The sequence below is a fragment of the Cupressus sempervirens genome, chromosome 5 (genome assembly GCF_028749045.1).
Source record: "Cupressus sempervirens isolate cs-2001-9-10 chromosome 5, ASM2874904v1, whole genome shotgun sequence".
NCBI classification, from domain to species: domain Eukaryota; kingdom Viridiplantae; phylum Streptophyta; class Pinopsida; order Cupressales; family Cupressaceae; genus Cupressus; species Cupressus sempervirens.
The window spans coordinates 210790752-210801399 of NC_143122.1; the positions used below are offsets into that span (position 1 = coordinate 210790752).

The following is a 10648-nucleotide window of genomic DNA, read 5'->3' on the forward strand; positions in this document are numbered from 1 at the left end:
ATTGTTCTTTAGGTCTTAGATACAACTATATGTATCAAGGAAACATTGGTAGTGAACATAAAAAATGTATTATATATGGCCAATGTATTGAGTTAACGAATTTATGCATCTTAAGATTTAAATTACATGTCCTTCTGAATTAGATAAATTGTATGTCCTTCTGAATTGGATAAATTGTATGTCCAAAGACACTATAATATAAGATAACTTTTGTGTTACTCAAAATATTCTCTCCCCTTTTAATATTTTATACAATTATATATTTTTATCAGCCTAGCCATTACACTTTATAGGATTGCTGTTGCTATTTAGTATTAAACATGGAATGACAATGACAATGTAAGGAATGAAAAAAGCTGTTTTAAATTTAAAGCAAAATAATATTTCAACCAAATTACAAGATTCAGAATATGAAAGGACAAAGCGCTTTTCTTTGCTTGGGGTAGTTATCAATCTTGTGCAAATACCATTGTCTCGTGGCATATCTTCTACCTGCCAAGTACGACACTATCCAACACACAGAAACCCAGCTGTAGAGAGTTTGAGAGGTGACAGCCAATCCCATCCAATCAACAATCTCAAATAGATAATGTGGGCAGACCACCAAATCAAACAAACCTCCACTGGGAATTACATACCCTCTTTTCCCATCCTTTCTGAGCCTTGACAAGAGATAATGAAGATAAAAATTTCCTCCAATTCCAACACAAAACAACACAACTCCAACCCACATCAAGTTCCAAGCCGATGGCTACAAGCCCTCTGAGATCTGCTGGGCGTACAAAAGATTAACAGTTTGAAAGAAATACGTAACTGAAATCAATAAAGTGGCCCGCAGCGTTATATCACCAGATTAACGGTGAAGAAATAAGACCTGCAAAACCCATGATATTATATATACATTAATTTTTAACGCATGGTAGAAGAAGAATTCTATGTTAAAACAAAACCCCAAATGAAAAAAAATTGAATTTTATGCATCAAAACCATTGTTTCTACTGCCATAGAACTCTTAATCTTCAGGATTTTTCAGGGAAGATGACAACTTTGAAGAAGCAGGTTTCAGTAGATTTCAATTCTATAAATGAAAAATGAAAAATAATAGTAAGAGAAGAGAATCAGTATCATATACACTTGCCTCCAATTCTCTTTTAAGAAAGTGTATAGTTAAAGCAAATGCAAGGGCAAGAAGATTTTGGCCTACTGATCCAATGTTTTCCAGTTTGTAAATCAAGAATAGTGATGAAGCTGCCAAGGATGGGCCATAACAAATAAGCATGCCATTTGTACTGGATATCTTCTTGGCTTCTTTTACTTCTCTTTTCTGAGCAAATTTGGACTTATTTGATAGGGGAAGATATGAATGGAGTATAAAAGAGGTTCAGTCACTTGTAGGCATTGAAGTTTTGAGCAGTATCATTTATATGCCAGCACGTACTTGCAGGTGCAAGGGTCATGCTGATTTAATGCAACAATTAATTTTCTAAAAGATCCTTTAATTATTTTTTATTAAGGCTAGAAAATTAGTAAAATTCAAAATTTATAGTGTTGGTTTTATGTAAAGATTATATTTTCTCAGGATAAGCTCCATAGCTCTTATTTTTGATAGATTTGAAAATTCCAGATCCTTTTATTCAAAATATTACAAACTCTCTAACAAGACAGGGTCAAGTGATGGTATTTTTGTAAGAATCTATGCATATAAAGATGGAAAGGTGACTAAAAAGAAATGAATCATACTTTCAGAAGGAAATGAATTGTAAAAACACAGATAGGTGCAGAAATGCATTCATGTCATCATCATCATCATAGAAGCCAAATCATACATTGCTCTCTTGGTATCACGAATATATAGATTTAAGACCAACAACAAGAAAGGTTAATTACATAGAGTCCATTCCATATGCTACATAAAAAATACTAGGCAAGAAATGATTATTGTAGAATGATAGTGGAAAGACTTAATCGGCCAGACAATGAACAATTATAATATGGAACTGCAATATACAAGTATTGGAAATACAGTATAGATCAACAATAATATTGGACAACCTAATAATGAATGCCTATGAGTTTTGTTATCTATGCTCAAAGGCATGAAATTAGAAACATCTTAATTTGTTTTTTTGATATTACGGAAGGGGGTTGGTTAGTTTAATGGTATTGACTCGCAGCTGATTTTCAACTCTTTTTGTTGTTTTTAGTTAGCCTCCATTTTCACTGCTTCTAAATATAAATAACATCAAACTATGAGTAAAGAGGGTAATGGAAACTTATTAAAAGTTAAGTCTAGAGTGAACTGATAAAGGTAGAAGAGTGAGGTGGAGCGAAGGGAAGTTAAAAGAAGAGAGGGAAGTGGAAAGAAATTAGGAAGCAGAGTTAGAAATAGAGAGTAATAAATAATTAAAAATTACTACTTCACTCTTTTGTTAATCACTTAGACAATTAAATAGGTTGATAAATTTGATTGTGTGAGATGCAAAAAAAGGGAAAATAAGTAAATGTGTTTATTTACCAAAGAAGCATGATTATAATAATGGGGAGAAATAGATAATATTTTCTAGTACAATAAATTAATGATAACAGAAGAAAGAGATTAAATTGAGACATCTATCTATTTAGAATAGTGATAGAAAGTTACATGGATTATTAAATTAATAAGGAATGACAAGAAAATAAGACATAATCAATTAATTTAATTAAATGGTCAACATTAATTTCATAGTGAAATTGCCAATAGTGGCATGTTGTGATGGTTAAGTTGTTGAGTTGTTATCCTTGCCATCAAGGTTCAAATTCTCAAGGATGAGGTCCCTCATTTGTGGCCTCACTGGTTCATAGCTCTAGGTCAAAGTGTTTACCCCTCTTAAAAAAAATAAAAAAAATTTCATAGTGAAATTATAATGCAATGTTGATAAAAAAAAAAAGACCAAGCAAATGACATAAAATATAAATTAAAAAGTGTAAGTGCAAGCCTTGACCAATTTCTATTGTCAACAAAACTCATATTTGCTAAGATTGGAGGACAAACCAAAATTTATTGAGAAATTGCAAAAGAAAATGTTTACTTATTAGCTATTGAGTTAACTCATCTCAAAGTCACATCTTAAATACAAGCCAATTAACAAAACAAATCTAAATTTTCTAAATAAGGCCCTCAAAACATTTAAATAAAGACTTACACTCATAATATCATGATTATGGCTCAAGAAAATATTGGTTACATTCATTAAGTAATTCTTCATTCCCAAGCGACTAGTGGTCCACATTATCTAGTATAACATTTATGTTTTCTACATGAGTGGGATTGATCTATGACCTATCCAACCAATGAAATGAATATATATAGTAATGAGCCATATTTAGAGTGTATGGATCCATCCTCAAGAAGTGCTTACAGAATGAGGAGGATATATCTCCTAAAAGATAGGTCTAGTAGTGGTATATTTTAAGGTTTGTCCCTATTGAAAAAGTAATAGAGAAAAATTATTAAATGTGTGGTGTAGAATGTGTTGGAGGAGACATTAAAAAATTTATTTTATATGTAAAGGTGAAGGGGAATCTAAAGTTTTAAAGGATATATCTTCAACCACGAGGAATGGGAAAGGATATTTAGGGCTTGTTTGGTTGCAAGCATAGGAATAGGAAATTAGAATGGAAAATGGGAAGGGAAATGGAAATGGGGAATGGGAGTGGAAAATGGCAATCCCAGTCTTGTTTGGTTCATCTAAAATTTAATTGAGAATTTAGTTTAAATTTCAAAGATACAGGAATTAACTCAAAAACTTTGTCAAAAAAATGATGGTTGTGGAGAAATCAAACAAAAACAAAATCAGAGATTTGATGTGTTTATGATTGGTGCGGAGCCAATTGTACTGAAACTCAAGGCAAGGATGCAATTTTTTATAAACATGGTTCCTGTAGCTCCTATGAAATACATTTCTTTTCGCAGAATGTCTAGTAAACTTGCATTTTGCAAAGATAGCAAGGGGTTTTGTGGACAAAGAAAACTTAGTAATTGTTACATTGAGCTCCTTCCTTGGATGGTTGTAATCAATCCAGATCTGAATGATGTGTCCATTGTTGAGAATGAGTTGTTCGAATTGAGCTCCAGACGAGTACCTGACAGACTTAGATTCTAACAAAGTGAGATCATTAAGATCTGCACCAACATGGTGGCTATTAATAGTTTGAAACTCTTCGCTCTTTCCTCTATCGATCTCCACTCCAAAGAGATGACAAAAAACCTTCCCAATGGAGGAGACATTGAACAAACCGAGCTACTAACCTACTAGAGCTCCCAATAGAAATTTTTTTGGGGTAATGATAAACGCTAGGTTGTGGTGAAGAATTTGAAGCAGAAGGAACCACGTTGAACATGAAAGTTGTGCTGAAGGAGAGACTTGGCAGTAATCAAATTCGGGTTTCTTCGATGGAAGAACAGAGTGCACAGATCAAGGTGGTCTAATTTTTTTTCCTCCATTCTAATAACAGGTATTTTTGGGAATGAACATATGCTCATTTTGAGATAAAATGGGAATACATATTCCTATTCCCCCTTCTCATTCCATTCACCAAGGCCCTGTTTGGTTGGGGAAGATGAATTTTTGACATAACCAGGTTATCTTATAACCAGGTTTTCGAAAACCTGGTTTTGTGGTTTGGAAAGCCAATGGTCCTTTTGTTTGACATGGAAGATGAATATACTGTGGACCCCACAATATTATTAAAAAAACTGTCATACATTTCAAAACTTGGTTTTAATTTCGAATTCCACCTTTTTATTGGAAGAAACTTCTTCCAATTTTTGACCAAAATTGGAAGATGAAATTGAAAACCGGGTTATAATTTTAACCAACCAAACACCAATTTTTTTTTGCAAAACTTGGTTTTGCCCCTGATAACCCGATTTTGGCCCTCATCTTCCAGCAACCAAACGGGGCCCAAATGAAGAATACAAATAGATATTTTAATTTTCAATGACTAATCCATTTGTATTCCAACAACCAAATGAGCCCTTATGGAAGTATGATAGTAGAAAACAAATGATGCATGATTTAGTTAAGAATAATAAGGGATAGAGATAAGATGAGTGATGTAGCTCTTTAATGTAGTTTCGGATGAGATGCAAGAGATAAATAATTAACTTAAAAACACATCTAAAAACCATTGAAGCCCTAAAGTTATTGGCAAGGACATAATAATGTGAGTGTTACTGGAAGCAATATTGGGTTAGAATCTTGAAGATGAATATTAATTGCAATTTATTTCTCACAATGATTGTTAAAAATTATTTAGAATCTATCATGATTGGATTTACATATTAGGATTTTCACTTGATAGTCATAATATTATGAAAAGAAAAGAAATATAATATCAATTATTGTTTTGTTAGAAAAATATAAATTAAATGACTAAAAAAATATGTTTTAAAATTCAAACACTTCATGAAATTAATATCACTTTTAAATTTTCTCTTTAACTTTCTTTATAAATTTTGAAGATTAAAACATGTAGCTTTCTTTGTGTAATATAATAAAAATATAATAAGAAGTTTAAGTACAAAACTAACTAATAAAAAATAAATATTATATGAAGCAATTAAAATTGAAAGTTTTAATTCCTCTAAAAAAATCCCATTTATGTTTACTCAAAAGTTACGAAATTTTTAAACTAATAAAAGTTAAATATTATTTTAAAAATCTAAAATTTACAAATCTAAAGTCCATAAAAAATTTCTGATTTTAAAAATTTCTACAAGGAAAAAAATTAAAATTTAAAGTTCAAAAGCAATACTCTCACAAAGTGTACATAGCACATGAAAGGACTATAATTACCAATCATCCTTAAGCACCACACATCGAGGGAGAAATTAAATCTGGAAAAACAAGTCAACTTTGACTATTTAATACTTTTAGCCTTAGGAGTTAAGCCTTAGTGCATAATGTTGTTTAAGCTGTAAACACAATTTATTTAAAACTACCTTGAATTCAATTATATTTTTAATTTTTTTCAACAATACTATTTCTACTTTCAATGCACTAAGGAGACTCCAAATTGCCTGCATCATCCTTGTTCTGATTCCCATGTAAAGAATGCCCAACGCAGACCCAATTGAAATGTTTCTAGATTCACATGAATGCCTTGTTCATAAACATTGTGACTGCCTCTAATTTGATATTTAGTAGGAACAACTAATGTGTTGATGGAGAAATCTGGTTGTGTGGCACCCAAGTCACTAGTTGTTTGGTTAAATTGTGCTCCACAGTGGTTAAATGTGATTGGAGCATGATCTATCAATTTTGAGTGTGAATTGAGTGCGAATTCAATTTTTTGGATAGAGCGTTCTTATCTTTTGTTGTCTTTCAAAAGAGGTTGTAAGACTTCATTTCTTAGGTTGTTAAAGTTTGAGCCAATACTCCACTCACAGTAGGAGCTAATACACATTTAAGTTAGAAAAAATTGTAGAATGCAATGTCTACAAACTATGGTGTCCCTGTGAAGTGTTATTTTCAAAAATTGTTAAGGCACATATTCTTTGGACTGTGTTGATTGAGGTTGCACAGTTGGAAAAAAAATTCTCATTCAAAATGACATTTATATTTGGTATAATTTTCTCTTCCATTAGATAATAAAACAAAATTTGAAAATGATACATATTGAAAAAATAAAAGGATTTCATAAATTATTGAAATAGAATTTTTATTTTTACAAAATATTTCACAAGCATATTCCAACGTCACCATAAGATTGTTAGTGTAATCACCCTTATAAACTAAGAAAAATAATTTAACGTCACTAGAACTACAATGAGCCACTCCCCCAATACTAGTAGAGCCTGGACTCCCAGAGAAGAACCATCAATGTTAATTTTTAGAACTACACGGGAAGGAGGAGTCCAATTCCCATCCCGATTCACCCATCCTTTCCTCTATTATCAAGGTTGCCTGAGCACTTTTTGATACCATTGAGCTGCAACCCCATCCTAAAGATGAAAATTGAGGTGATTGCATATAACAAGATCAACCAAGTCCATACCCCCATCTAGCGCACACTTCACTTAAATAGTTTCCTGAAGAGTATGTGAGATCTTCCACCAAAGATGCATAGTATCAATCTGAACATCTTGGAAGATTCAATGATTCCTGTCTAGCTAGATATGCCAAAGAATGAATGATGGGCCAACAATCCAAGCAATATGGAGAGGAGAAGACTTGGAGGGAGCATCACCCAAGCAGGTCCAAAACTCAAGCAAAGAGGAATTATGCTTACAAGAGCAACCCCAAGCACTCCACCAAAGGTGCCATAACTGAGTAGAAAAGGAGAAATGAAAGAATAGAAAGGAGAAAAAATCCTCCCCATTACCACACAAAACACAATAAGAGAGGCCCTAAAATCCATGTCTACAAATATTATCCCACGTAAGACAACAGTTGTGATCCACTAGCCACATGAAAAAATTGAAGTTGGACCAAGAAACTTTATTCCAAACTTGCTTCCACCAAGGAACCTCAACATCCCCGAATAACTATCTAGTTATCTCCTGTAAGCCTGAAAGTTAAAATAAAGACTTTAAACTTGGCAAGATTGAGTATATGTTAGTCTTAGCCCAAACCAATCTCCATTCACTGCATCCAAGTGGATTTCATCATTCACATCATCCAAGATGATAAGGGTACGAACTCCTCACAATTGGTTTCTCATTAGAGCTTTCTCCCCACTTGAAACTTCTCTATGGTAATTTACCAGACTGCTTAGAATTTCCTATTGCAATTCGAGAAGGCTAGTATTTCTCTTTGCAAAGAACCGAGCATCAAATCCACTAAATTTTTTATTATAAATAGCTTTTTCCAATGTGGTTATATTGACACCATCGATACCAATGACTCTCACTTTCTCTATTTTATGCCTTGAGCCTAGATCTAATTTTTCAAGTAGGTCATAAATATCTATTTGGAGTTGAACAAGATGCTTAGAGAAGTAATGTTTAAAGTATCTAACACGTCTTTCACAACTCTTTTTACTAGTCTTCCTTCTTACTTGCGAATCATCTTCCATTTACTACACTTTATTAAACAATAAATTATAAAAAATGAAGCCAGTTTATAGTGTTCTAGAGTTTAAAGTATATTTTAAATGAATTCATAACAAAAAAAAGGAAAAAATAAAACATTTATAGATACTTATAGTATGAACAACATGATAATTGGACATTTTTTATACACAGTAACGACGGTCAAACATATCTCAAAGGTATATTTATTATTTTAAAATATAGTCATTCAACTTGTAATTGCTGTAATGTTACCAGTAAGGAGAGAGTAATGAGAAAATGTGAATCCTTTATTCAACAATAGTAAATTATGAATTTCTTATGTGAGATTTTGAATTTGAATTTACTTAACTTTGATAAATAATTCACAATAAATATATTAATCTATACATAAAACTAAATAAGTATGCTAATGTAAATTACGAGACTTGATTTGACATTTGAGAAGAAAACCTAAAGAAAGGGAGACCTAGAAACTTCAAAAGGAACAATGTCCTTGTGCACCGAAGACAACATTTTCTATCTAATTGGTCTAAGATTGATTATTGTAGCAGCATCATATTCTTCCACACAAACCTACAAAGTTTCTTGATAGAAGAAAAATGCTTAATATAAATCCAAGTATTCTTACTACTTCCTTGAAAAAGAGATGAACAATATAAGTGAGATCATGAGTAGCATTACATAATATGAAGTTCCTCATTTTATTGAACTCATCAACAACTATAAACACACTATCAAATCCACTATTAATCCAACATTTGTAGTTATACTCTTGTCCTTTTGATACACAATACATTGTTCAACATATCTTCTTATATCCTTTTGCATTTTAGGCCAATAGTAGAATCTCTACACTAAATCAAGAGTCTTATTGAGGAAAAAAGAACAGTAAGGCTTCCATTGTATTTTTCTTAAATGAGGTTTTCCCTCATAGCCCCTCTAGGTACACATAATTGACCACCTTTGAACAACAATCTATTTTTTAGTGTGCAGTCTGCAAAATGACCATGGAAATGATTGTTAAATTCAACATATACCTTATAGGCCTTTGAAAGGTCCTTACAAAATCTTTCGACTCCAGTACTCTAAAAAATGTACTTCTTGAACAATGAGAAATCTTCTACTAAGTGCATCAACTACTTCGTTACTCTAACCCTTCTTGTGTGTGATTGTAAATGTCTAGGCCTATAGGAATTCTATCCACTTTATATGTCTATGGCTAAAGTTATCTTAAGTGTTTACGAAACTTAAGGCATGGCTATTAATAAAAACCACAAATGCTTTGGGAAGTAAATAGTGCCTCCATTTTATGATGGCTTGAACTAATGCATATAGCTCTAGGTCATAGGAAAAATACCTTCTCTTAGGTTAATTTACCTGAACTCACTAAAAAATGTTGCATTCCTCCCTTCTTGACTAAGTACTACTCCTACTATCACATTACTTGCATTACATTCCACAATAAATAATTTATCAAAACTATGTAGAACCAAAATAGGTTGAGTAGATACCATTTATTTCAATAGCTCAAACCCATTTTTAGATTCCTTAGTCCACCTATTTTTTTCTCAACCCACATTTGGTTGTGTCTAAAATAGGAGCAAAAATTTCACTAAAAGCTCTTTTAAACTTTCTATAGAATTTGGATAATCTATAAAAAAAAAGTACTTACCTCCATTCCTATTTTTGGAGTGAGATAACTCAAAATTGTTTTGACCTTGTTAGGATCCATCTTTAGGTTACCTTGAGAGATCACAAATCCAAGGTAGATAATCTCCTATTTCAAGAATTCACTTTTCTCCAAGTTAATATCTAGTTTCTCCTCATGCAATATCCTCAACATAATTTCAAAATGTCTTAGGTTCTCTTCTATTGTTTCACTAAAAATGAGGATATATATCATCCAAATAGAAAACAAAAATCTGTAAGCAACTCATTCATTAACCTCATGAATGTTCTAGGGGAATTCATAAAACCAAAATTGAATAACTAACCAACCATATAAACCTTCTATGGTTTTGAAGGTTGTTTTCCATTTACCTCGCTCTTTCATTCTAATTTTGTGATACCCAATTTTTAAATCAATCTTAGAAAAATACCTATCTCCTCAAAGACAATCGATTAAATCCTCTATTCAAGGGATAGGGAATCTATATCTTATTTTTATCCTTTTTTATTTCCCTATAATTAGTACATAATTTCTACTTATCCCCTTTCTTGGGTGCCAAAACAACTAAGATTGCACACGGACTTATGCTTTTCCTTATTAGGCCTTGATCAAGTAGCTCTTGAAATTTCCTTGCTACCTCCTTGTTCTAATTAGGAGTAATTTTGTATGCTTCCTTATTAGGAAGGGATGCCCCTAGTATGAAATTAATTTGATGCCTTATTTATCTTTGAGGAGTTAAAGTTGTACGGGCTCCACCACTTACTATATCCTTGATTTCATCGTACTTTTATAGGCATAGATGCTTGCTTTGCTTTTTCTTTCTCCTTAGGTTTTACCATAATGGAAAACCCTATACCCTCATCCTTTTTGAGGTTGTGGCAAAAACCATTTCGACTCATCAACAAAAAATTAGAATTTTCTAC

The 10648-nt window shown here is 32.1% G+C and overlaps 1 pseudogene; it reads right to left on the minus strand.

Annotated features, from left to right (window-relative positions):
- Positions 1–403: 403 nt before the first annotated feature.
- On the minus strand, positions 404–9734 carry LOC149555164 (uncharacterized; annotated as a pseudogene).
- Between the last annotated feature and the right edge of the window lie 914 nt (positions 9735–10648).